The sequence below is a fragment of the Leptodactylus fuscus genome, chromosome 11 (assembly GCF_031893055.1).
Source record: "Leptodactylus fuscus isolate aLepFus1 chromosome 11, aLepFus1.hap2, whole genome shotgun sequence".
Classification (NCBI taxonomy): Eukaryota; Metazoa; Chordata; class Amphibia; order Anura; family Leptodactylidae; genus Leptodactylus; species Leptodactylus fuscus.
In genome coordinates, this window is record NC_134275.1 from 61,542,537 (window position 1) to 61,570,533 (window position 27,997).

General features: G+C 44.8%; 1 protein-coding gene across 1 annotated transcript in view; it reads right to left on the reverse strand.

Moving 5' to 3' along the window:
* The window catches only part of LPAR4 (lysophosphatidic acid receptor 4), a 169,930-nt gene that overhangs the window by 28,861 nt on the left and 113,072 nt on the right, over window positions 1-27,997 (reverse strand). The gene's annotated exons all lie outside the window — the stretch shown is intronic.

The following is a 27,997-nucleotide window of genomic DNA, read 5'->3' on the forward strand; positions in this document are numbered from 1 at the left end:
TTTGCTCCCCGCGCGGAATCTGTTTTTCATTGAATTCAATGGACGAGTCAAGTCCGTGAACAGCAACCTTTGTAGAAGGTCCTAGCCCTGCATTCACACCACCAAGTTTCACCTGTGGGTTGGCCATATTTACCGACCTGAACAGTAGGCGAGGGACTCCTAGCCCTATACCCTGTTTCCCCGAAAATAAGATAGTGTCTTATATTAAATTCTCTTCCGAAATATATGACCTATCTTATTTTCGGGGATGTCTTATGCAGCGGCTGGAACAGGGGACAATCCGCAGTCATGCTGGTGCTTCCTTAGCGGAGCACCTGCATGACTGCCTATTGTAGGTGGTCCAGGAGGTGAAGGGGGGGAATGTCTTATTTTCGGGGAAACAGGGTAGATAACTAATAATACTCAGAGCCCCTGATGTTGTGAATGCATGGTTAGGCTATATCCACATGACCATGGCCTTTAGTAGTCAGAAAACCTGGACATATTGCCATTTCACATCCATGTGGCATCTGTTTTTATGGATCTTTATAAACTTAAAGGAGTTGGCCAGGAAAAACTATTTTTGATTTCGAGGCCAGGGAAGGTGAAACAACAAAACAAAAACATACTCACCTGTCTCTGGTGTTCCAGTGTCCAAGGCTGCTATCTGGTCCCATGGTGTCCCAAGACTTGTTCCGGCGGAAGTCCCTGCATCATGTGACTGCTGAGGCCTAAGGAAAGGACCTGGGAAAGGACGTCACGGGTCCTTTCCTTAGACCGCTGATTAGCCTGAGTGGTCACGTGTGACGGGACTTTCGCCGGAACAAGCTCCAGGAAACCGTGGCACCAAACAACGGCCTGGGATACCGGAGCACCAGGGACAGGTCAGTATGGTTTTTTTTGTTTTTTTTTCACCTTTCCCAGTACCCAGAGAAAAAACTGTTCTTCCTTTAGGCTACTGAGTAATACATGAAAATGTCAAAATCGTTCAATATTTTTTGATGGAAGTGGTTGTTCGGGATAAAAAGATAATTTAATAATAAACTAAACATCTTCCCCTCACCTAACTTCTAACTAACTCACACTGCCCCAAGCACATGTTCTGATTTCCCGGTAACTATCGGTTTCCGGAAACGGAACGTCACCAAAACTCTGCCACTCCCATCATACTTACCTGTCTTTATATCCTGTTGTCACTTCATACACTATCCAAACTTAGGCCATGCTCCTTCCCACAAGACCACACCCCTTTACTGATAGACCACGCCCCCTTTTTTGTACCAGTGTCTACAATGTTGCATTTTGCTTGATAAAATTCCCCCTATGTGTATGGTATTGTGGCTGAACTCCATTTAAGTAAAAGGAAACCAGGCTGCAATACCAGATACTATCCATGGACAAGAGTGGCGCTGTCTATGGAGGGGAAAAAAAATGAAATTTATCTGAAATTTAAATTTTTCTATCCAATTTACCTGCGCTCTTGCAATATAAAGAAATTGCAGATTCCCGGGGGTCTGCTTTGTGTAGATGGAAAGAATATAGTGGTATAGTGGCCACCCTGTCACCTGTATATATAAATACACCTGCTAATACCTAGTAGAAGGAATAGTTATAGAGATTATGACATTGTTCCTTACAAGTCTCCTAAATCCAGAAGAACAGACTAGGAGTATCCATGGACTCAGCTATGGAAATCTACTGGGTAGGAATAGGGTGATAAAAAAATTACTTTGGCAAAATAAAATGTTGCGTGTTATGTTTTGTGCTGTAATATGGTAGTGGTGTTTGGTTTGTACATATATACCGTGACTAGGGGGAAGCTCACATGTTGTGACTTGGGTTCTAGCCTGACGTGTATCAAAGTGATCAAAGGAAGAAACTGCTCAGTTGCCAAGTCAAACCTAACCCTTAATGACTGGCGGAACTACTGAGTGACGGCTACAAATTACCCACAATTTACAATAAAGGTAACAATTAAAATGCCTCGTCGGATGAGAAGCGCTACAGTAATCAATTCAGCAAATGTCAATGAGAAATTTACTTAAAAATTCCCTTTAATTCAACCCTTCAGACTAGAGGTTTGGTAGCCCATACTAAGTATAAGCTATCTGTCCTTGTTGTGACTCCCTGGTGAGCTCATGATAGACTTTATACATACCAGGCTGCAGAGGGGAGGGGCAAAGCAGCAGCTTGAACCAATCATGAGTCAGGAGGTGTGTCTCAGACTACCAAAAAAAACCCTGTAGGCAGTGTACACAAATGTGACCTAATAGATATGAGCTAAAAAGCAGCCAAGCAGCAAGAACTGAAGAAATTCAATAGTGGGTAGGTATCTCTTGTAGGTTTTCACTTGCATTGATGTTCTACCTCAACCCCCTTCCATGCAAATTGGAGAAACACGGAGTGCTGAAGGGTAAGTCCCTAGCCTACAGCCCTCCTCAAATTTATATACCCCACTCCCTCTCCCACCACTTATTTACACCATGTCACAACTTTTGAAAGAAAACAGCCCCCAGACTCCTCCCGCCACTCAGTTCATGACCCTTTACCTTATACCGGTCAGGACCTTGCAAGAAAGGTCATATTACTACTGGGGGGATAGAGCCAAAATGCTCCAGAATCAATGGAGAGAAGCATTTGAGGCACTTCCTTGTGCTGGCTCATGAGCATGTGCAAGGGCGTTCCAAACAGCTCAGTGTCATCAATGGGCGGTAAGGAACGCCCCCTCTGACAGTACAGCGCTATGGACTAGTACTGTTGGGGGGGGGTTGTTCCTCACAGCCCAGCTAGACTGTCAGGAACGCCCTTCTGACAGTGGGCCGAGATCGGTAACGGCACCAATAATTCCAGCCCGGGGGCACATAACGGGAAAACCAACAGTGCACTGAATTCTAGCGGTATATAAAACAGCATGTGCACAAGGATGTGACAGGTCCTCTCTAAAGAGGACCTTTCATCAGATCGGGCACATGCAGTTCTATATACTGCTGGAAAGCTGACAGTGCGCTGAATTCAGCGCACTATTGGCTTTCCCGATCTGTGCCCGGGGTAAAGCGCTATCGGTCCCGGTAAAGTAGCGCTTTACAGGCAGAAGGGCGTTTCTGACACTTAGCCAGGGATGCCCTTCTGCCCAGCAGCGCCTATCGCGCTGTGCTCTAAGACTGGGGAGGAACGCCCCCTCCCCTCCTGATGACACTCGTCTTTGGACGAGCTGTGTGAGCAGAGGGAGGGGGCTTTCCTCCCCACTCACACTCTACAGTGCGATATGCGCTGCTGGGCAGAAGGGCGTCCCTGGCTAACTGTCAGAAACGCCCTTCTGACACTAAAGCGCTACGGTACCGGGACCGATAGCACTTTACACCGGGCACAGATCGGGAAAGCCGATAGTGCGCTGAATTCAGCGCACTGTCAGCTTTCCAGCAGTATATAGAACTGCATGTGCCCGATCTGATGAAAGGTCCTCTTTAAGGGATACCGTAACTTTCATCAAAAATTTACAATTGTATCCGGATTCTATTTGCAAGTTTTATAGATTTTCTATCCTAGGATATTAGATTTTGCTAGATTGCCGCTTCTTTTCACCGCACAGAGACCTGGTACTGGTTCAGCCTTTGAGGCCTCCTTCTTTTCTATTTTACAGAGATTCTTGTTGCAGAAATAGTTGTTTCCAAGGAAAATAAAAGCATTGCAGCCAAGGCCTTACATCCAGTGAATGGGCCACAATGCAAGTGGTGAAAACTATTTCTGAAAAGAAATGTCTTGGATTTACTTCTCTCGGTCGAGTCTGACGAGAAATGTGAATGTGGGGAATCTTTGTGCAGGGCTTGTGAAGGAAAACACATTAGAATAAACTGGAGCCAGGAGCACAATTCCAGAACATGGGCTTGTCCTGAAAAGTATGTTTTTTCTGGTTGTTCTGAATACAAAACATGTGGAGCTGAGGGAGATTAGAATTAGTACACAGAGAAATATCAGAAAACCAACAAACAATCTAAAAAATAATCCAATTCTGTAAAATCAAAAGATAACAAAAGCGGACTATTTTTGTTAATGACATCTATGAAAGGTTTTCGAAAGAATTCAGCAATTATTACATTCTTTAATTAGGTGGGTCGAGAACACACGTGGGGGGCAGAACAAACGTGGGGGCATCTCCTAGACCTTTGCCTCCTATTGTATCATTCATGGCCGAAATAGTTGACCCAGTTCACCTCTAGAGATGAGCGAACACTGTTCGGATCAGCCGATCCGAACAGCACGCACGCATTGAAATGAATGGAAGCACCTGGTACTTCCGCTTTGACGCCGGCCGGCCGCTTAACCCCTCGCATGCCGGCTACGTCCATTCATTTCAATGCGTGCGTGCTGTTCAGATCGGCTGATCCGAACAGTACTCGCTCATCTCTATTCACCTCTGGCTTGCTCATCCCATAATTACTAAAGTGAGAACCCAATGGTGGAAGACCAGGCCAACCTAAATTAGACCTTCGTCTCCATGGCCCCAATGGAAGCTGCTTCTATGAAATGTATGGACTTGTTCGATGACCTATGGGCATATCCATGCCCCTTTTCTTGTGACGTGGGCAAAAAATGTGCTGGCCATGCCCCTTTTTCAGACATAAATGGCCAAGTCACATATAAAATGAATGGCTCAGGAAATTTGCCAGTTCTTCTGGTAGTCAGGGAGGTCACTACTTATTTCGGGATCCTCCAGTACACTCCGCAAGAGTTGACCACAATGATTGTATGTGACATGGTTACTTTGTGTGCCAGTCACAGAAAATGGGTTTGATCATCTCATTTCGTGTCCATGTAACAAAAAAGGGAATACGCCCCTGGGATTTTTTTTCAAGTCATGTCAAACTCCAAAAGGGACAAGCTTCAGTAAAAAATTGTAATATAGCCATATTAAAATTTATTGCTACTTGCTTTGCTGGACAATTCTCCCATAAACCAACTTATGGAAGTTGGCTAGCATGCAGAATACTAAGGCCTGATTCACATTCACTTGGGGACCCACCAAACGGAATACCGAACGCATTAAAAAGTATTGAGCAATGAAAGCACACGGACCCCATAGACTATAATGGGGCCGGTGTATTTTCCGCGTGATGTCCGCATGAGTCATAAGGATAGGAAAGTAGTTCTTGAAGTAGTTTTCTCTCCACATGACTCGTGCGGACACCGCACAGAAAATACACCGACCCCATTATAGTCTATGAGGTCCGTGTTCTGTCATTGCTCACCGCTTTTTAATGTGCTCGGTATTCCATTTGGAGGGGTGACCCCAAGCGGACTTCCTGAACGGAATACCGAACGCAGATGTGAACCGGGCCTAAGATCTGGAAACCTTTCCAATTGCAGCAATAGTGGTTGATCATCTTATATGTGTTGGATGTTTGACCAACATTTGGCCCTGTTAATGTCCTGTCCTGGCAAAGGCTAACTTGAGACTTGTGCCCCTTGGGTTACTAATAGAGATGGTTGTACCGAACCGGGTTCAACCCTAATATTCCAATTTGTTTGTGTTCAAGACAAGGAAAGAGAACTACTATAGTTATCGGAGATTTTTCCTAGGTTTTTCTATGACTCCGTCAGATCTGTACTGTTCTCTTTAGCAATGGGAAGGGGGACTATTGAGAGTTCTGTAGACTTGTTACAGGGGAGGACCCTGATATATGCAAGAACAGTTTCAGAGAAGATTTTTGACCTCTGAATGTGAACAAGAATATTTCCATTCACTGCCAACAAATAAAGACTTTAAACATGGTGAGGAATTGAGACAAATTTTACTAGGAAGTTGCATAAACATTCATCATACTGCGGTTAAACGTTATTTATATACAGTTGGAATAACGGCCCCTATAAAGGAACTGATACTATATTCAGCTTCATCTAAGCATCATCTATGGTTCAACTTCATTTGGCAGTAATCCATTTTACTAGAATAATTCTAATCTTACCGTAATTGTGTGTTACTGCTATACAGTGAAAGCCTCCTAATGCCCACGTAGTAAAAGCATTTTATAGAGTTTATCTGACCCTACATAGCTGAGATTCTTGACTTGGTCAACTATGTACATAAAATCGTTCCTTCTACTGTTTCACACTAACAAATGGAGAAAATCTTCATACAATGTAATTAACCTCTTCCCGTTGTGGGATATTTTTTGATTTTTCACCTCCATTTTTTTCCATTCTGTTTTCCAAAACTCATAACTTTTGTAATTTTACAATGACATACAATGCCACTTGAGGAATTTTTTCTGTGGGACAAATTTTACCTCCTATTAACACCATTTAATATTCCATAATTCTAAGGGCCCGTTCACACGGGGCAAGAGGGGGCGAATTTAGATGCCGAATCCACCTCAGAATCCGTCCCCTCACAATAGAGGTCTATGTAGACCGCTTGCTTCCTTTTTTCTGTGAGCGGTATGTTCCGGCTCATGGAAAAAAAAAAACGAGCTGCCATTTCTTCAGGCGGATTCTGCGGCTGAGTCAGCCCCGGCATCTGCCTCGTGACAGCACCCTCCAGACGAGGCCCATTCATTTGAGCCTACTCCGGAGGGGAAGCCGTGACTGTCGGAAGCCATGACAGTCGTGGCAGAAGCATTTTGGTCCAATTCTGATGCGGCTTTCCGAAATACCCATTCCATGCCCCGTGTGAACTAGCCCTAAAGGGGGTGGAATTGGAAAAAAACAAAGGTTTGTTTCTACAGAATTCACTGTCCAATAAAAATGAAAGGTTGGCTTTAGGTTAAGGCCCAACATAGCGCTGTGGGAAAACCGTGGCAAAAACACATTACGGATTTCCCATAGTGCAGAGTTTTCCTTTGCTTCAATTATACCTATAGGGAATCCACCAGCATATCTATAGATATAATTGACAATTGACAGTTTTGGACATCGCGGCATATCCATTGCGGGTATTTTATTTATTTTTTTTTGCCATAGGTGGATGGGATTCGGTAATATCCCATCCACTTTACAGGGACTATAAAGTGCCACGTTTTCTGCAAAAAAAGCCACAGTTACGCAATGTGGATTCCCGGCCTAAGTCATTGAATTTTGATCTTCAGATTGGTTAAGGATTTCTTAACTTGACCTGGCAATATCTCAGGAAGTCAGACCTGGGCAATATCGGAGTCACCGATTCACAAGGAGAGACGAAGGATTGGACTGTTAAGTGTCAACATGCCCAATGTTGTGTTTCTATAAAAGATAAACCAAGTAAACAGTAGCTTATTTTCATTCCCTATGGAAAGAATATGAGCCAAGCCTGCACATTTATCATAGATATTCAAGGGATCACAATCAGACAAGAGAGCATTTGTTTGGCTCATAAAGTACCTACATTTTCAGCCAAAAAATCACAGGGTAATTCGAAAGTACAATGTAACTTCATATCTGGTTTTACGGGACAACCATACTAATATTTGCTACAAATTTACCCTCCAATGTTTCTAAATTCTGAGCAAAAACCTATTAAAAATTGGCTGTAATAGTTTCTAGTTCTATCTACTATACGGTATAATACGCTATGTGCATTTTTTTTATAAGTAAAATTCTTAAGCATAATCCATAGAGCATTAAATATATTGTGTTCCTGCAAATATTGCTGATCTAGTCACCAAGCTGAGTGCATTGTGGAGTAGTTCGTAATGTCTTCCTCCTACAAGATTTCTTGGAACATCTGCACAGTTTTGATATTCACCTCGTGGTTGCATAGACTTCCTTCTGAAAACAAAAATATACCGATAAGTTAGTGGACTTCCTATTAAGGAGAATCTGTCACTGCTCCTGACTTGTATGTTGTAGTAAATACTAAGTTGCAACTCTGGAACGCTTTTCCTGATAACTATTCTTTTCCATATCAAAACATATTCGACCCAAATTTTTCAAATGTTTCATGTTTGTCTGAGCACAAAACATTTGGGTTTCATCACCCGCAAGTGGGAGGTGAAATTATTATAGTCTGGGGTATAATAGGTGGAGTCCTAGGGTTTAAAAAAGTAACAAACAGTTATACTCACCTTCCCTAGTCTGTGCCTCCTTTCATTATCCGCCACTCTCTCTAGGTCCTCTTCTGGCCACTTCCTGCCTCCTGGGTGACATCATGTGCCCGGAATCACACGTGGCTCACTGACATCATGACACTGGGTGCCTAACCTTGGACATATGACCTCACCCAGGAGGCCAGAAGAAGCCAGAAAAGGGCCAAGAGACCTCCGGATGCCATGAGCAATCCCAAAAGAGATGAGAGAAAGTGAGTATAAATGTTTAGTTTTTTATACCTCCCCCGGGCCTCCAGAGTATAGTAATTTCACTACCGGCTCTATCTGGACAAGTTTGGACTGAAACAAACAAGAGGGTCAACTCATACAAAGTCAAGATGAAATGATTCTTCAGAGGTTTCCTCATCTCTATTCTTGTTTCCCTTGTTAAAGGGTTGGGTCTCAGGGTTGGGGTCACAATGTGTAGCAACACCTCACCATTAACCAGTTGGGTATTTATTCATACATTTCTAGGACGTATACTGGAGGAACAGGAAAAAATAGACTTATAAGAATAGATGAGTCCTGAATATATCAGGACAATTGGGTAGTGTGTGCCATTACACATTTAGGAAAGGAGTATGGAGGTGACTGGCTACCCTCTCCATTGGAAAGGCTAGGTGGTCCCCACAACACCATAACCTACAATATAGAGATCCACTTACATGTATGGTCTGGAGTCCTGGAGGTGGAACCTGCACCTATCAGTTATGGAATACACAATTTATGATGATCTCCACAATCATTGCCATAGTGTAACATCTCTGCCTGTTCGGGCCTCTGCGCCACCCTCTGCTCGCATGCTGCGGCGCCGGAGGCGTGTGCAGTTTGACAATCTGCTTAAGGTTTTTAGTTGCACTGTGTGAACACGGCTCTAGTCCTTAATTGGATTTGCACCACACCCGTCTTCTGCCAAGGTTGCCTCTGTTCATTAAGTGGCTAATCTGTCTTGCCTGTGATTGACAGCTTTTCTTCCTGTCAGGTTCTGGGCGGGTTCTTCCTTCCCTATTTAGTCTTGGCTCACAGTCACACTGGTGCCGGTTATTGCCCTTGCTTTCTGGTATCGCTTGCTGTTATATACTTGTATGCTAATCCTTGACCTCTGGCTTTCCTACTGACTATTCTCTTGACTCCGATTTGGCACTGCATCACTCTCTTGTTACCGAACCCTGGCTACCTGACCTCCCTTTGTTGTTGTACGTCTTGTCTGCGTTTTGTGTTTCACGTATTCAGGGAGGGATTGTTCTCGTGGTTGTCGCCTATCACCTAGGATAGGATCTGGCAATAGGAAGGGAAAGCGGGGGGCTTCAGTTTAGGGCTCACTGTCCCTTGTGCCCCTCCCTTCAGGGTTCACCAGCAGCTTCTGGGGAATTATCATCTGGCTATTCCATAACACATAGTGAATGCATTCACCATTGCTCTTAAAGGGATATTCTGAGATCTGTCTTGTCTAATATCAGTTACTTATATTTAGGATTGACCTTCAATCCTGGATTCCTGCACTGTAATGTACTGTCACTGTGTTTTCACACATTGGCAATAGTCTTGCCAGTGTAATGGCAAAACCAAATGTACACAGCATCTCAATTGTGTGATGTACATGAACAGGGATAGTATTCAGAGATATTGCATTATCTCAAGCAAACCAAGGCAAGTCAGCAATCATGTGCCATATGCAGGGCAGGGCTATGTTTCGTAGTGGATGAGTATTGATGGACTAGGCTGAGTTCGGAGATGCAATGGGCAGGTATAGAGCTGCCATGATGGAGGGAAGGAACAACACACTACAATATGGTAAATGTAATATTCTGCACTTTAAACATGCCCCTAACACATAAAACATCTAAAGCACATCAAGTACCGCATGCCTGAGATGGCGGGTCATGAAAATACACCGAAAAAAAACAACACAGAACTGATTTATCTTTATTTAATCAAAACAACAGTTTTTAGAAAGATTAAGGAATTTGTCTCGTCTTGGTAACTCCTGTAAGGAGGCCCTCGAAATGCCTCCTAAACAACATGAACTAACCCTGACCTGTCTAACTCTGTTTCTGGTTTAATACGCATCATCCTGGTGACAGATTCCTTGTAAAAAATCACTGACACCGAGGTGAACCTTGGATTTCACTCAAAAAAACCGCAACAAAATCTGCAACAAAAAAAGCTGCGTTTCCGCAACGTGGGACCTTAGCCTAACTGTGATTCTTTCTTATCTCAGACATATGAAGGAATTGTGAGATTGATTATTTTAGAAAGTGGAAATTCCCTTTAAAAGACCAACTTGAGTAGTTAGACTCTCTGCACAGCACTTTGGAATATGATGGTGCTATACGAGGAAACGGAAATGGAGACACAAGCCTTAACTTGTCAGACATCATCAAAATTTGCATCCACCGTCACTATCTGATGTTTCTTGTAAGTTTAAAGGGGTTTTCCCATGAAGATAACCATATTTAAATTTGTACACCACCAAAATTTGCATCCACCAGAATTATTTGATGGTTTTATAGGAAAATTGGCCCCTTTTGATGACTTGTAAGTGCTAGAGGATTGTTGTGATTTGGGGGACAGATTTCTAGAGCCTAGTTGAGACGTGATGAAGAATTGGATTTTCAAAAAAATAGAAAGCCACCAAAAATGATCCCCTTTTGGGAGCAAATGTAAAATCAAAATAGTCTTGGTTTTATTGATGTCAACACTGTGACATCAACAATGTGGTATAGTGGAATGTGATGGACCAGGTCGCATATATGTATGGTTGAGTGGCAATTAGAGATGAGCGAGTAGTACTCGATCGAGTAGGTATTCGATCAAATACTACGGTATTCGAAATACTCGTACTCGATCGAGTACCACTCGCTATTCGAATGTAAAAGTTTGATGCAGAATCAGCATTTATTGGCCGAATGCTATACAGTCGGCCAATCAACGCTGGTTCTTCTCCTAACTTTAGAAGTCTTCTCTGTGCAGCTTCCCTGCGGCGTCTTCCGGCTCTTCATTCATTCTGCCAGGCATTGGGCCTGGGCAGAGCCGACTGCGCATGTCTGCTTGTAGTGCGGGCATGCGCAGTCGGCTCTGCCCAGGCCCGATGCCTGGCAGAGTGAATTCAGATGCTGCAAGGAGAAGACTGCTCGGAGGATCCAGCCCAACCCTCACTCGTGGACTTGGTAAGTATAATTTGATTGAACGTTGCCTACCCCTGAAACAAGCATTTTCCCCCCATAGACTATAATAGGGTCCGATATTCGATTCGAGTAGTCGAATATTGAGGGGCTACTCGAAACGAATATCAAACCTCGAACATTTTACTGTTCGCTCATCTCTAGTGGCAATGTATGACATTTCCATCCCCTACTTCCACCATCACTGAAATGCCTCATGTTCCTGCCAACAACCTTACAGTCCCTGACAAAAGTTCTGTTGCTTTTCCATGTTGTGGAATCAAAAGCTTATAATCTGACTTTAAATGTATCTATTGGTTTAAGAAATGAACCATATGAAATCTGAAACCCTCCCAAATGTGTTTTTTATTAAGAAAATAAATTGGCTTCAATGGCGAAATATTGATCATTTAATGAATACAGAAAGGTCAGATTTTGGCAAGACAAAAGTTTTGTCGCCTTGTCATGTGATGCCCCCAATCCTAGTGTACAGCCTCGCCTGTGCTCACTAATTGATCGGTTAATTAGTGGGTGTGTATAAGAAGAACTCCAGAACCCCAAACCTTCACTTGAACTGCAACTTCACCTCTGACAACATGCCAAAAATCAAGCCTGCGACCAAAACCTTGATTATCAAGAGGCTGAAGACCAGATCCACTCCAGAGATGGCTGTCACTAGAGATGAGCGAACAATATTCGAAACAGACATTTCAAATTGCACGCCTCCATAGAAATGAATAGAAGCGGCCGGCTACGTCCATTCATTTCTATGGGAGCATGCTATTCGAAACGGCTGTTTCGAATAGTGTTCGCTCATCTCTAGCTGGCACCTATAATGTGTCTCAGCGTCAAGTACAAAGAATTTAAAAAAAGATTTGAACAGACTGGAGATGTTTTTGACAAGCCCAGGTCCAGCAAACCCCGCAAGACAACTGCTCAGGAGGAACGTTTGTTGGTTAGAAAATCAAAACCAACCCCTCTTCCACTGCAGCAGAGCTCCAACAGGCCTGGTCACCGCAAGTCCCTGTTTCAACTAGAACAGTTTGTAGGATTCTGCCTCGAAATGTCCTCCATGGTCGAATTAGTGCCCAGAAGCTATCACTAACCAAAAGGCAATTAAAGGCCCACAGTCTACTAAACGGATGGACGTTGGAAAAGTGGCAGAAGGTGGATTTCTCAGATGAATCTTCAATTGAATTACAACACAGCCATCGCAAAAACTGCAGGAGACCTACTGGAGCCCGTATGGATCCAAGATTCCACCACCAAACTTAACTGTTTTCTGGGTGTAAGATCATGGTCTTGAGTTACATTCAGTATGGGGGTATGTGAAACATTTGCAAGGTGGAAGGCAATATCAATAGCCTAAAATATCAACAAGTATTAGCTTCCTCTTACATTCCCAATCATAAAAGGGGTCAAATTTTGCCGCAGGATGGTGCTCCATCTCATACATCCATCTCTACAGTAAAGTTCCTCAAGGCAAAGAAGATGAAGGTGCTCCAGCACTGGCCAGCCCAGTCACCAGACATGAACATCATTGAGCAGGTTTGGGGTAGGATGAAAGAGGAAGCTTGGCAGACAACTCTGGTAGGCATGTAAGACTGCATTCTCTGCTATTACTGATGACTTCATCAATAAATTGTATGAATCATTGTTGAAACGCATGGATGCCGTCCTTCAAGTTCATGGAGGTCAAACAAAATATTAAATCTGGCTCTAATAGCACCACAACTTCATTCACCAATGTTAGGAAACATATCTTTGTATTTGAACTGAATTATTGGTTTGATTTTCACATTACTTTATGTGGGAGACAAAACTTTTGTCTTGCCAAAATCTGACCTTTCTGTGTACATTAACCCCTTCCCAACATGCGCCGTAATAGTACGGCGCATGTCGGGTCTGTAACTATGGCGACCACCCGGGAGCCGGGCGGCCGCCATAGCCGCTGGGTGTCTACTGCTTTAAGCAGTAGACAACCAGCTCTAATGCCTCCGATTGGTCCCTGGACTGATCGGAGGCATTAACCCCTCCGGCGCCGCGGTCAAAGGCGCCGGAGGCGCCATTTTCCCGGCGGCGCATGGGCGCCGCCATTTTGCCTGGGATCGCCAGCTCCTGGAGCATGCTCCAGGGCCGATGTCACGTTGCCATGACAGCCGGGTACCTTTACAAGGCTCCCAGGCTTCTCTGCAAATTCTCTCTTTTGCAGGCTGGTCTATGCAGCCTGCAAAAGAAAGGATGCTTTTTTGCAATGCATTGCAATGCATTAGCATTGTAATGGATTGCATTAGTGATCAGACCCCCTGGGGTTCAACACCCCTAGGGGGTCTAATAAATGCAAAAAAATTTTTTTAAAAAAGTTAAAAAAATATAAAAAATATCAAAAGTATTAAAAGTTCAAATCACCCCCCTTTCCCTAGAACACATATAAAAGTAGTTAAAAACTGTGAAACATATACATGTTAGGTATCCCCGCGTCCGAAATCACCCGCTCTACAAATCTATAAAAATATTTTTCCTGTTTGGTAAACGCCGTAGCGGGAAAAATAGTCAAAAGTGCCAAACCACCGTTTTTTCACTGTTTGGATTCTGATAAAAATTTGAATAAAAAGTGATCAAAGCAATAACATTTCCCGAAAATGGTAGAACTAAAAAGTACACCCGGCCCCGCAAAAAACGATGCCCTATGCATCCCCATACACTTATGTATAAAAAAGTTACGGCCGTCGGAATATGGCGACTTTTAGAAAAAAAAAATTTAACACAGTTTTGGATTTTTTTAAGGGGTCAAAATGTAAATAAGACCATATAAATTTGGTATCCCTGGAACCGTACCAAAACACAGAATATAGGGGACATGTCATTTTGGCTGCACAGTGAACGCCGTAAAACCAAAGCCCGTAAGAAAGTCGCAGAAATGCATTTTTTCTTCAAATCCACCCCATTCTGAATTTTTTCCCTGCTTCCCAGTACATTATATAGAATAATTAATGGTGGAATCATGAAGAAAAATTTGTCCCGCAAAAATTAAGACCTCATATGGCTCTGGGAGCGGAGAAATAAAAAAATTATGGGGTTTAGAAGGAGGGGAGTCAAAAACGAAAAACGAAAATCAAAAAATGCCATCGGCGGGAAGGGGTTAAATGATCAATATTTCAGTGCTGAAGCAAATTTATTTTCCCCCTACGCCAAACAGCGGCACAACATGGGGTTTTCCTACCCCTGTGTACTGTTTAGGACAGGTGGAATAAGTTTACTTAACTAACAAACAACCTCCCCCTCCCCTATATTAGGTCAGAGAGACCTCTCCCCCCCCCGTGTTTTTTTCTGTCCTGTGGACAGAGACAGGTGGACGGGGGGGGAGAGAGCTCTCTCCCTCCCCGGTGTAAAATACCTTTTTGCTGGTTCTTGTTTCCGGCAGGTGGGGACCTCGGTTTCCATCCTTGGCTTGCCGCGGGCTTCGGGTGCCGGCTGCGGCAGCGCCGCAGCTCGGCGCCTAGGACCTTCCAGCCGGCGGAACTTCCGATCTCTAGGGGGAGTTCCCGGCGGGCTGATTAAGCGGCGTACTCGGCCGGGCTGCCGCGCATGCGCAGAGGTTCCTCGCGCCGCGGCCCGGCCTTTGATTAGCTAAAGCCGGCGTGTTCGGCTCTATTATGCCTTTAGGAGGGGGAGTCTCCCCCCTCCTTCTAGAGTGGCCCCTATCTTCCCCCTGTTTAGGGGTTTTTGGGGCAGTTTCTGCACTCTTTGAGGGGGGGTGGGACCTGTAAGTTGTGTCCGCCCCTTCCCCCCTGTCCCTCCTCCTTCTTCCCTCCTGCCTTTAAAAGCCCCTTTGTTCTGCTGCTGAATGCTTGACTGCTTGCACTCAAGCTGGAACACGCGTACCTTTGTGTAGGATACTTGGAGTCAGTTCCCTACTACTTTAAGGTCTGGGGCAGGCAGGGGGGAGGGGAGGGAGGGAGGGTGAGTTTCCAGCACAGGTTTTAACTCTTTGTCTCTTGCCTTGTTAGATGTCTTCTTCCTCCTCAACCCGGGATATCCCGCCGAGAAAGTCCACGGCGAAGCGCCGGCACCTGGCATGTTTAAAATGTAGTATTCCCGATGGGTACGCCTATCAGTGCTGCTGTGGGTGCAGAGGCTCCCCCTCAGAGGAGACCTCACTGCGCGATGTCGTAGGATGGGTGAAGGAGTTTGTCGGAGAGTCTATGAAGAAACTGGAGACCTCCATTTCCCAGTTAGGCAAGAGACCACGACTGGAATCTCCGCAGCTGTCCCTTCCGTCCTTGGAGGGCTTGCAAATAGTGGATCAGGTATCCTCTGGAGAGGACCCGGAAGAACCGATAAAAGCCTCTTTCCCACTGGAGAAGATTCCCAAGCTCCTGAAAGTGGTCAGGGCCAAGGACCCAGATGCCGAATCGGGCGAGGGCCCTTCCGGATCTCTTAGATCCTTCAAGGCGTCTCCGGAGGTGATAAAGAGGATGGAGGCTGAATGGAGGAAGCCTGAGAGGGCATTCAATGCCTCCAGGAGATTTAGAGGCCTATTTCCCATTGCTGAAGACCAGCTGAGCTCTTGGGGACCTCCACCTAAGGTAGACATGGCAGTCGCCAAACTGTCTAAACGTACGGTTCTCCCTGCGGAAGACGGGTCTAATCTCCAGGACCCCATGGACCGGAGGACGGAGGGATCCCTGAGGAGAATCTATGCCGCCTCTTCGGCGCAGGCCTCCGTGAGCATCGCGGCAGGAGAAGTGGTGACCAAGCTCCAGTCCGATTTGGCTAACCTGCAAAGGGAAACTGATGCAGGAACCCACAGGGACGAGCTGCTGGAGTCCATAGCGGACATCAATCTTATGGTGGATTATCTTGCCGAGGCCGTCTTCTATCAGTCTAAATTGGCCTCCAGAGCCATGGCCTTATCTACGGCCGCGAGACGGCCTTTATGGCTCAAACCATGGCGGGCGGACAACGCCTCTAAATTTACCCTCTGCAGTCTCCCCTTTGAGGCCGGAAGATTGTTTGGGAGAGAGCTGGACAGAATAATGGAGGGGTTGGCAGACTCCAAGGGCAAGTGCCTCCCCCAATCTGGCGGAAGGGGCCAGCGCTCCTTTCGGACCTACCGCCCTTCAAGGGGAACATCGAGAGGTCGCTTTCAAAGGCGCTCAGGAGGTCAACCCAGAGGAGGAGGTCGGGGCGCCTCCCAGGAGGCGAAAAGAGGCATATGACTATCTCGGCCCTCCCCACCGCGCTCCCGCGACAGTAGGGGGTCGCCTTTCCGCTTTCACCTCAGAGTGGTCCCGACATATCAGGGACCCATGGGTCCTCGACATTATACACAGCGGCTACAAGATCAGCTTCGCTTCTCCACCTCCAGACAAGTACGTCAGGACCCGCCCTCTTCAGGGCACCAAACAACTTCATCTGGAGGAGTCCATACAAGAGTATGTGGACAAGGCTGCATTGGAAGAACGGGGGCTGGGAGTCTACTCCCCAGTGTTTCTAGTCCCAAAAGCGTCCGGAGGTTGGCGCATGATTATAGATCTCAGATACCTAAATCGGTATATCTGCAGAGTCCGGTTCCGCATGGAGACCATCAAGTCGGTCCTTCCCTTTCTGCAGCCAGGAGATTTTTTCGTCACCCTAGATCTAAGGGACGCTTATCTCCATGTACCTATATTTGCCCCACACAGAAGGTACCTAAGGATTGCCGTCCGCCTAGGCGGGAAACTCTGTCATTTCCAGTTCAAAGCTCTCCCATTCGGTATATCATCGGCCCCCCACACCTTCACCAAGGTGGTGGCCCCGGTCGTAGCCACCCTGCGTCTCCAGGGGATATTCATTGTCCCTTACCTGGATGACTGGCTCCTGAAAGCCCAGTCAAAGGAGACTCTCGCCACACAGTTGGGTATCACCGTGGCTTTCCTAACCGAGCTGGGCTGGCTGGTGAACTGGCAGAAGTCAGTTCTGGTTCCTTCCACCCGGGTGCAATTCCTGGGTTTCAGTCTGGATTCTCTCAGTATGATGATCTCCCTGCCCTCTCCGCGCAAGGAGAAGATTGGTCTGGCGGTACTACACCTTTCCCGCACCCGGAAGGTTACGATAAGGACAGCAATGAAGGTCCTGGGGCTAATGTCCGCGACCATCGAGGCAGTTCCCTGGGCGTTATGGCATATGCGCCCTCTTCAAGCAGAGATCCTGAGAGAATGGAACCACAGTCCCAGAGGACTGCAAAAGCCTATCCAGTTAACCATCAGGGCCCGTCGATCACTAAGATGGTGGTCCCAGCTCAAAGACGGGAGGTCCACGGCCCAGACTTCCTGGACCCTGTTGACCACAGATGCCTCCCTCTCGGGCTGGGGAGCGCATCTGGGGGAGACCCTAGCCCAAGGTACCTGGAGCCAACTGGAGAAGACCCGCTCCTCCAACTGGCGCGAGCTGATGGCAATATACCGCGCCCTCTTGGCCTTTTCCCCTTATCTAAAGGGAGCAGCGGTGAGAGTAAGATCAGACAACCTGACAGCGGTTCATTATGTCAACAAACAAGGGGGGACAGATCCCCCTCACTCATGGAGGTGACAGACCGCATTTTCACCTGGGCAGAAGACAACATATCCCAATTGTCGGCGGTACACATCAGAGGACAACTCAATGTCCTAGCGGATAAGCTGAGCAGAGGCATAGCGACGAGAGGCGAATGGTCGCTGGATCCAGGCGTATTTCAGCATCTTACACGGAGATGGGGTCTCCCCGAGATGGACCTGATGGCCATCCAATACAATGCCAAGGTAGAGATATTTTGTTCCCTCTACCGGGAGGACAATCCCTTGGCAATAGATGCCCTGTCAATACGTTTTTCCTCCAATTCCAATGATTCTGAAGGTATTGGCGAAGCTCAGGCAGGACCAGACATCGGCAATAGTGATCATGCCATTCTGGCCAAAAAGGGCATGGTTTACCCACCTCATGTCAATGAGTCGAGGGACCTACTGGAGGCTTCCACGAGTCCACAACCTGGTAACTCTGAATGGTCAGCTCTGCCAGGACCTGGACAGGTTCAACCTCACTGCCTGGAGGTTAACCGCGCCGTTTGTGGAGACAGAGGATTATCCCAGGCCGTCCTAAGGACACTGGCCAGTTCAAGAGCAGACTCTACTAACCGCAGCTACCAGAGAATTGCACGGATCTATCAGGAATGGTGCACAGAGAATTAGGCTGACAGGTCAGCTGTTGAAACAATCCTGGAATTTCTGCAAGGTGGCCTGGACAAGGGATTAACTCCGGCCACCCTAAAGGTGCATGTTTCGGCACTGTCTGCTCACTTAGGGGCTCGATTGTCTCAAAATCCTCTGGTCAAACAGTTTTTGAAAGGGGCCTCTAGGCTCCGCCCTCCAGTGCAACCGCCAGTCCCGCAGTGGGACTTAGCTTCGGTGCTTCAAGGACTGTGTGAACCACCCTTTGAACCCTTGTCTGAGGTAGACTTAAGATACCTCACACTTAAGGTAACATTTTTATTGGCTATAACATCCGCCAAAAGGGTTGGAGAGTTACAGGCTCTATCAGCTTCAGAGCCTTATATTCAATTTTTTTCTGACAGGGTGCAACTGCGGTTTGTCCGTGGGTTCCTACCCAAGGTTCCCACTCCTGAGAACATCAACCAGGTGATATCTCTACCCTCCTTCTTTCCTTCCCCTACTTCAGAACAGGAGGAGAAGTTGCATAGCTTGGACCTGGTGAGGGCCTTGCGTATATACTTGGAGCGGACAAGCCCCTTTCGTAAATCAGAGAATTTACTCATAAACGTATTTGGTCACAATAAGGGTAACAAGGCCTCCAAAGTCACCCTGTCAAAGTGGATAAAGGAAGCCATTATTGGGTCCTTACAGACCCAAGTCCTGCCCGTTCCAGAGTGTCTGCGGGCCCACACTACCAGGGCCGTATCTGCCTCCTGCGCAGAAAGGCAGTCCCTCTCGGTGGACCAAATATGTAGTGCAGCTTCCTGGAGCTCGCACCTGACATTTGCTAAGTATTATAGGCTTGACTGGCGCACCTCCAATGCAGTGGCCTTTGGCCGTACCATTTTGGCTTCAGCCTCTCAGAGTTTCCCTCCCTAGTGGGATATTTCTTGCTAGATCCCCATGTTGTGCCGCTGTTTGGCGTAGGGGGAACGAAAGATTATGAAGATAATCTGTTTTCCCTTAGCCCAAACAGCGGCACAAGTCTCCCTCCCTTTTTTTATGCAGATTTACTGTCTGTAAGGAAGATGAATTATTCTTGTGACTAACACGGGGGGGGAGAGGTCTCTCTGACCTAATATAGGGGAGGGGGAGGTTGTTTGTTAGTTAAGTAAACTTATTCCACCTGTCCTAAACAGTACACAGGGGCAGGAAAACCCCATGTTGTGCCGCTGTTTGGGCTAAGGGAAAACAGATTATCTTCATAATCTTTCGTTCTTAACAAAAAAAAAAAAAAAAAAAATTTGGGAGGGTTTCAGCTTTCATAGGAGTCATTTCTAAAACCAATGGATGAATTTAAAGTCAGTTTATAAGCTTTTGATTCCACAACATGGATAAGCGACAGAACTTTTGTCAGGGACTGTATATGTGAAATCAGCACTGTAAAGTGTCCCCCTGCCACTGACTATAGGCTGAGAGGTCAGAATGCTATAGTGTTTCACCAGACACGTCTCTTTTGTATTTTTACTGTATAATACATGTCGCGGTGGCCATTTTAGTTGGTCCAAGACAAATTGCCATTCATTTGTTTGTTTGTTTTTTACATTAACAGTTTGGAATATTTAGGTCGAACCCAGCTCAAGACAAATCGGTTCACCCATCTCTAATCATAAATAAACTGCCCTGTTTTCATTGGGGCCCACAATCCTTTTGATATTTCCTTATTTTAAACGGTGGAAATTCCCTTTAAAGCTGCCCGTATATCTCATAGTCATCTGATAAATTATTATTATTTAGTGGTCTGGAGATAAATTAGGATTGGTCCAAATCCAACCTGTCCCATAATTCTGTCAGGTTCCCCTATATCATGTAACAGAAAGTATTGGAGAACATACGGTGGCTCAGTGCACATCACTGTTTTCTTTGCAACATTACAGTCCTTGGTTCGTATCCGAGCAAGAAATGTATTTGAATGGTGTTTGTATGTGCTTGGGTTTCCACTAGAGATGAGTGAACACCATTCGATTGAATAGATATTCGATCGAATATCAAGCCGTTCGAGATATTCGATTCCAATCGAATACCGCAAGGCAAACGCAGTAAAAATTCATATCCCCTCCCACCTTGTCTGGCGCGTTTTTTGCACCAATAACTGCGCAGGGGAAGTGGGACAGGAACTACGACAACGGAGACATCGAAAAAAAAATCGGAAAAAGGAATTGGCAGCCGAAATCAGGTGACCTCCACTTTAGACGAATGGTGGATTTAACATTTGATTAATTTTAGACTGTGAACTATGTGACTGTGAGACAGGGATAGATATACAGGCAAGGTTAGCTAGAGATTACCTTTTTTAAAGGGGGAATGTTACTCACCCAGCTCTTTGGGGCTCTATCTGGTAGGGATCCCTGTCAGCTTGCGATGTGCGCGAGCTGACTTTTTCCCATAGGAATGCATTGACCAGCGTTGATTGGCCGAATGCCATACAGACTACAGCATTTGGCCAATCAATGCTGGTTCTGCCTGAGGAAGCGGAGTCTAAGATCGGTCCACAGCAGTTTCCATTGTGGTCCGATCTCAGATGTAGCAGTGCTGACACAGCTCTACTACATGGAGAAGCAGCAGAGCTCAGCACACAAAGAGATGCAGCAGAGCTGAGTGTGCAGCAGGGTTCAACGCACACTCAGCTCTGCTGCATCTGAGATGTAGCATTGTTGAGTGTGCATTGAACCCTGCTGCACATTCATCTCTGCTGCATCTAAGATGTAGCAGTGCTGAGTGTGCGTTGAACCCTGCTGCACATTCAGTTCTGCTGCATCTGAGATGTAGCAGCCTCCAGCAGAATCAGCGTTGATTAGCTGAATGCTGTAGTCTGTATGGCATTCGGCCAATCAACGCTGGTCAATGCATTCCTATGGGAAAAAGTCAGCTCGCGCATATCGCAAGCTGACAGGGATCCCAACATAATACAGTGACTTGGGCATGTTAGATGCCCCCAGACATGCTTCCCCTGCTGTCCCAGTTGCAATCCAGGGTGTTGGCATCATTTCCTGGGGTGTGATAGTGGATTTGTTAACTCTCCTGAGTCGAATGGTGGGATCCCCTGAAACAAAGCATTTTTCCCCATAGACTATAATGGGGTTCGAAACGAATATCGAATATTTTACTGCTTGCTCATCTCTAGTTTCCACCCATATTCTAAGAAATTGGAGACTTATGAGATTTGCACAGGGAATTAAGCATAGAAAACTAGGGTTGAGTGATTGGGAAAGATTGGATCCCGATCGGCAATCAAGCAAATTTTGGGATCGGGATCAGTTGGAAAATGATCGAAAATCAGATTTTAAAAAACGATCCTGAAATCTTTAGATCGGCTCAACCCTACTCCATAAACATGAAGTAACTAGTGTTGAGATCAGGATCAGAAAAGATTGGATTCCGATCGGCAATCGAGTAAATTTCATGATCGGGATCGGAATCGGATGGAAAATGCATGGTGTCTGATTCCTTTGTTTTGTAACCTTGCAGAAAAAAAAAGGTAGTGCAGCAACAAAAGAAAACAACACAAAAATAAATACCTGCCCGGCTAGGCTCTAACTAAACATAGAATAGGTTACCTCACCTAGAATAACAGAGATCAAAAGCCAGTTGAATCACTGAGGACACAGCTCCAAAAATATGACCTCTCTCTTTCACTCTCACAAGCCAAGCTCTGCCAAAGTGTTGCTGCTGGAGCAACTTCTTAAGTCTCCTTGATGAGGAGACTCTCTGCAGCTGAGTCCCTGCCGGAACATCCCCAAAGTGTGGACTGGAGGGGGGTGGAATGACAGGTCCCACTACCAACCTACCTGCCATTCCTAAAAATCCAGCCCAGTACTGAGCATTTACCAAAATGTGCAGCAGACGAAAGTTGTCTGCTGAGAACAAACATTCCTGGAGTTTTCTCATCTCACCCACCTGAGCAGTCTAGGTGAGATATACACCCCCTCCATTACCTGACCAGCCATCGGCTTACTATATATAAATATATATATATATATATATATATATATATATATATATATATCATATTCACGATCAACGTGCTCTTATCACTGCTCTGTATAATGGACCTTTAAGCCACACATTGTTTCAGTTCGAGGTACACAAGTTCCTAGAAACATCCTGAGTTGAGCATACTGTTTCTTGTAAGATAAAGTACCGGTAGTTAAGTGGTTTCAGTGTGTATATATATATATATATATATATATATATATATATATATATATATATATATATATACAGTCCTATGAAAAAGTTTGGGCACCCCTATTAATCTTAATCATTTTTAGTTCTAAATATTTTGGTATTTGCAGCAGCCATTTCAGTTTGATATATCTAATAACTGATGGCCACAGTAATATTTCAGGATTGAAATGAGGTTTATTGTACTAACAGAAAATGTGCAATATGCATTAAACCAAAATTTGACCGGTGCAAAAGTATGGGCACCTCAACAGAAAAGTGACATTAATATTTAGTACATCCTCCTTTTGCAAAGATAACAGCCTCTAGTCGCTTCCTGTAGCTTTTCATCAGTTCCTGGATCCTGGATAAAGGTATTTTGGACAAACAATTCAAGTTCAGTTAAGTTAGATGGTCGCCGAGCATGGACAGCCCGCTTCAAATCATCCCACAGATGTTCAATGATATTCAGGTCTGGGGACTGGGATGGCCATTCCAGAACATTGTAATTGTTCCTCTGCATGAATGCCTGAGGATTTGGAGCGGTGTTTTGGATCATTGTCTTGCTGAAATATCCATCCCCGGCGTAACTTCAACTTCGTCACTGATTCTTGAACATTATTCTCAAGAATCTGCTGATACTGAGTGGAATCCATGCGACTCTCAACTTTAACAAGATTCCCGATGCCGGCATTGGCCACATAGCCCCAAAGCATGATGGAACCTCCACCAAATTTTACAGTGGGTAGCATGTGTTTTTCTTGGAATGCTGTTTCTTTTTGGACGCCATGCATAACGCCTTTTTTTATAACCAAACAACTCAATTTTTGTTTCCAAAATGAAGCTGCCTTGTCCAAATGTGCTTTTTCATACCTCAGGCAACTCTATTTGTGGCGTACGTGCAGAAACGGCTTCTTTCTCATGACTCTCCCATACAGCTTCTATTTGTGCAAAGTGCGCTGTATAGTTGACCAATGCACAGTGACACCATCTGCAGCAAGATGATGCTGCAGCTCTTTGGAGGTGGTCTGTGGATTGTCCTTGACTGTTCTCACCATTCTTCTTCTCTGCCTTTCTGATATTTTTCTTGGCCTGCCACTTCTGGGCTTAACAAGAACTGTCCCTGTGGTCTTCCATTTCCTTACTATGTTCCTCACAGTGGAAACTGACAGGTTAAATCTCTGAGACAACTTTTTGTATCCTTCCCCTGAACAACTATGTTGAACAATCTTTGTTTTCAGATCATTTGAGAGTTGTTTTGAGTAGCCCATGATGCCACTCTTCAGAGGAGATTCAAATAGGAGATCAACTTGCAATTGGCCACCTTAAATACCTTTTCTTATGATTGGATACATCTGGCTATGAAGTTCAAAGCTCACTGAGGTTACAAAACCAATTTTGTGCTTCAGTAAGTCAGTAAAAAGTAGTTAGGGGAATTCAAATCAATAAAATGATAAGGGTGCCCATACTTTTGCACCAGTCAAATTTTGGTTTAATGCATATTGCACATTTTCTGTTAGTACAATAAACCTCATTTCAATCCTGAAATATTACTGTGTCCATCAGTTATTAGATATATGAAACTGAAATGGCTGTTGCAAACACCAAAATATTTAGAACAAAAAATGATTAAGATTAATAGGGGTGCCCAAACTTTTTCATAGGACTGTATATATATATATATATATATATATATATATATATATATATATATATATATATATACACTCACCGGCCACTTTATTAGGTACACCTGTCCAACTGCTTGTTAACACTTAATTTCTAATCAGCCAATCACATGGCGGCAACTCAGTGCATTTAGGCATGTAGACATGGTCAAGACAATCTCCTGCAGTTCAAACCGAGCATCAGTATGGGGAAGAAAGGTGATTTGAGTGCCTTTGAACGTGGCATGGTTGTTGGTGCCAGAAGGGCTGGTCTGAGTATTTCAGAAACTGCTGATCTACTGGGATTTTCACGCACAACCATCTCTAGGGTTTACAGAGAATGGTCCGAAAAAGAAAAAACATCCAGTAAGCGGAAGTTCTGTGGGCAGAAATGCGTTGTTGATGCCAGAGGTCAGAGGAGAATGGCCAGACTGGTTTGAGCTGATAGAAAGGCAACAGTGACTCAAATAGCCACCCGTTACAACCAAGGTAGCCAGAAGAGCATCTCTGAACGCACAGTACGTCGAACTTTGAGGCAGATGGGCTACAGCAGCAGAAGACCACACCGGGTGCCACTCCTTTCAGCTAAGAACAGGAAACTGAGGCTACAATTTGCACAAGCTCATCGAAATTGGACAATTGAAGATTGGAAAAACGTTGCCTGGTCTGATGAGTCTCGATTTCTGCTGCGACATTCGGATGGTAGGGTCAGAATTTGGCGTCAACAACATGAAAGCATGGATCCATCCTGCCTTGTATCAACGGTTCAGGCTGGTGGTGGTGGTGTCATGGTGTGGGGAATATTTTCTTAGCACTCTTTGGGCCCCTTGGTACCAATTGAGCATCGTTGCAACGCCAAAGCCTACCTGAGTATTGTTGCTGACCATGTCCATCCCTTTATGACCACAATGTACCCAACATCTGATGGCTACTTTCAGCAGGATAATGCAATGCCATGTCATAAAGCTGGAATCATCTCAGACTGGTTTCTTGAACATGACAATGAGTTCACTGTACTCCAATGGCCTCCACAGTCACCAGATCTCAATCCAATAGAGGAGCATCTTTGGGATGTGGTGGAACGGGAGATTCGCATTATGGATGTGCAGCCGACAAATCTGCGGCAACTGTGTGATGCCATCATGTCAATATGGACCAAAATCTCTGAGGAATGCTTCCAGCACCTTGTTGAATCTATGCCACGAAGAATTGAGGCAGTTCTGAAGGCAAAAGGGGGTCCAACCCGTTACTAGCATGGTGTACCTAATAAAGTGGCCGGTGAGTGTATATATATATATATATATATATATATATATATATGTTAAAGTGTTGCGGCACCTCTGTATGTCTCGCCTGCCAGTATATGTAATGAAACAGCTTGGTTCCATCTGTCACTGAAGAATGTTGAGAGCTTGACTCCAAACCTCTCTGGTCTAACAGAAGCTCTAGTAAAGGCTTTTACAATGCGTATGACATATATAACAGATTATCTCCGACATCTTAGTATTAAGAAAGTAACTAGAGATTCTTCATCAACAAGGATATCAGAGCAAAGTTTTTTGTCAAGAATGTATGGGGATTTTGCTCACAATGACATGTTACATGAGCTGTGCACTGCTTTCTCTCACGGCTTGGATAGAGTTCAAGTCTGTCATGTGATGGTGCAGAATCTGTCTAGCTGTTCTTGTTAGAGTGAAGATATGGGTAGATATGTGTAGAGTGTTTGTCACAACTCAGGTTATTTCAAGTCACGGTTCTGGAGAAACACAAACTTATCTCCTGAAAACAAACCATCCATAAAGAAGTGTCAGGGGTATTCACAAGCACATTGTATATATACAGTACTATGCATATATTAGGGATGAGCGAGTAGTATTTGATTGAGTAAGTATTCAATAGACTACTATGGTATTCAAAATACTCGTACTCGATCGAATACTACTCGCTATTCACAGTAAAGATTCGATTCAGAACCAGCATTGGTTGGCCGAATGCTATACAGTGTATAGCATTCGGCCAAACAACGCTGGTTCTGCAGCAGGCTCTTCTTTGCTAGTCGGGAGAGTTGGCAGCTTGCGGTTATGCAGGAGCTGACTTTTTCTCATAGGAATGCATTGACCAGCGTTGATTGGACAATTGCTATACAGTGTACAGCATTTGGCCAATCAACGCTGGTTCTGCCAGGGGCTCGTCTGTGACAAGGCGGAGTCTAAGATCGGACCACAATGAAGACTGCTGTGGTCCGATCTTAGACTCCACCGAGTGTATACAGTGTACAGCATTTGGCCAATCAACGCTGGTTCTGCCGGGGGCTCGTCTGTGACTCGGTGGAGTCTAAGATCGGACCACAGCAGTCTTCATTGTGGTCCGATCTTAGACTCCGCCTCGTCACAGACGAGCCCCCGGCAGAACCAGCGTTGATTGGCCAAATGCTGTACATTGTATACACCTCAGCCTAGGTGTAGATCCCGGGCTCATTACTGGACCAGAAAAGGCTGCAGCTCCTGTATTCCAATGCAGTTCCATGAGGTGAAAGGAGGTGTATGGTTCTGTCCTGTAATCCTGAGTCCGATGAGACAATATTGTGTTTTGTTTGTGTGGCTGGAAGTAAGCCACATGTATAGTTAGTTTATCAGTTCTGTTTAGTTAGTTGCTCAGACGAGCAGGTATTTTCTATTTTGTCTTTGCCTGAAGTTAAGGCTGTATTTTGTTTTGCTCATTTTGTGCCTGAAGTCAAGGTTTATTTATTTTCCTGTTTTTTCTGAATAAACCAGTTTGCTACATATTTTGTGTCCCTGTCTCTGACTGTTTGGGTCCACACCACTGCTTCTACCAAGCTAACTTTCCCACTATATATTTATATGGATTTTTCAGGAAAATGAAATCTACATAAAAATGCTAAATGTGAGGTGTGCACCAAAAATATTGCCAATATTGTGATATCACTGTGCACTATATCACTGATCCCTTACCACTACAGTGTTGCATTGCTTTGGTTCTTTCCCTGTACTATGGCATCACTATATAGATTGTGCCAATATTATGATATCACTGTGAGTATATTCTCTGTACTGTGACATCACTATATAGATTGTGTCTATATTATATCACTGTGAGTATAATCCCAGTACTATGACATCATTATGCACATTACTCACTATTATGACATCATAGTGTGCATTTTTATGGTTCTATAGTGTCCCTTCACATTATCTCTGGATCATGACATCCCAGTGTACAATATCTTTGTCTATTAGGGAGACCAGTTATGAACATATTGCTGAAAGTGTTCATACAGGAGAGGAGTCCCAAGTTTTATGATGGAGCACCATGGTTTTTTTGTTATATCCTTGATACCATTATTAGGATATACCCACGATACCAAGTACACATTGGCGCACTCATGTCACTCTGGTGTTGCAAAGTATGGTGCAAGTGGGGGATAAAACCAGTAGCTCTGACTAAAAACATAACAACGAGCAGACAACAATAGCCGTAGATCTATAATCCTACTCAGTATTATCACATCCTGCAGTTATGATTCAGCCCATTGTTTGGAGGGTTCCTTCTTGTCTTATCATCGACTTCAATCTTTGTATGGCAGACTTCAATAAAACAATGATATGAATATTATGACTCACTATGCGTCATTTCAGATACAATGTTTTGGACAGTTTCTTTCCATTTTAGAAGGATATATATTTTTAGCAAAGAAGATGATCAAAACCATAACTTGA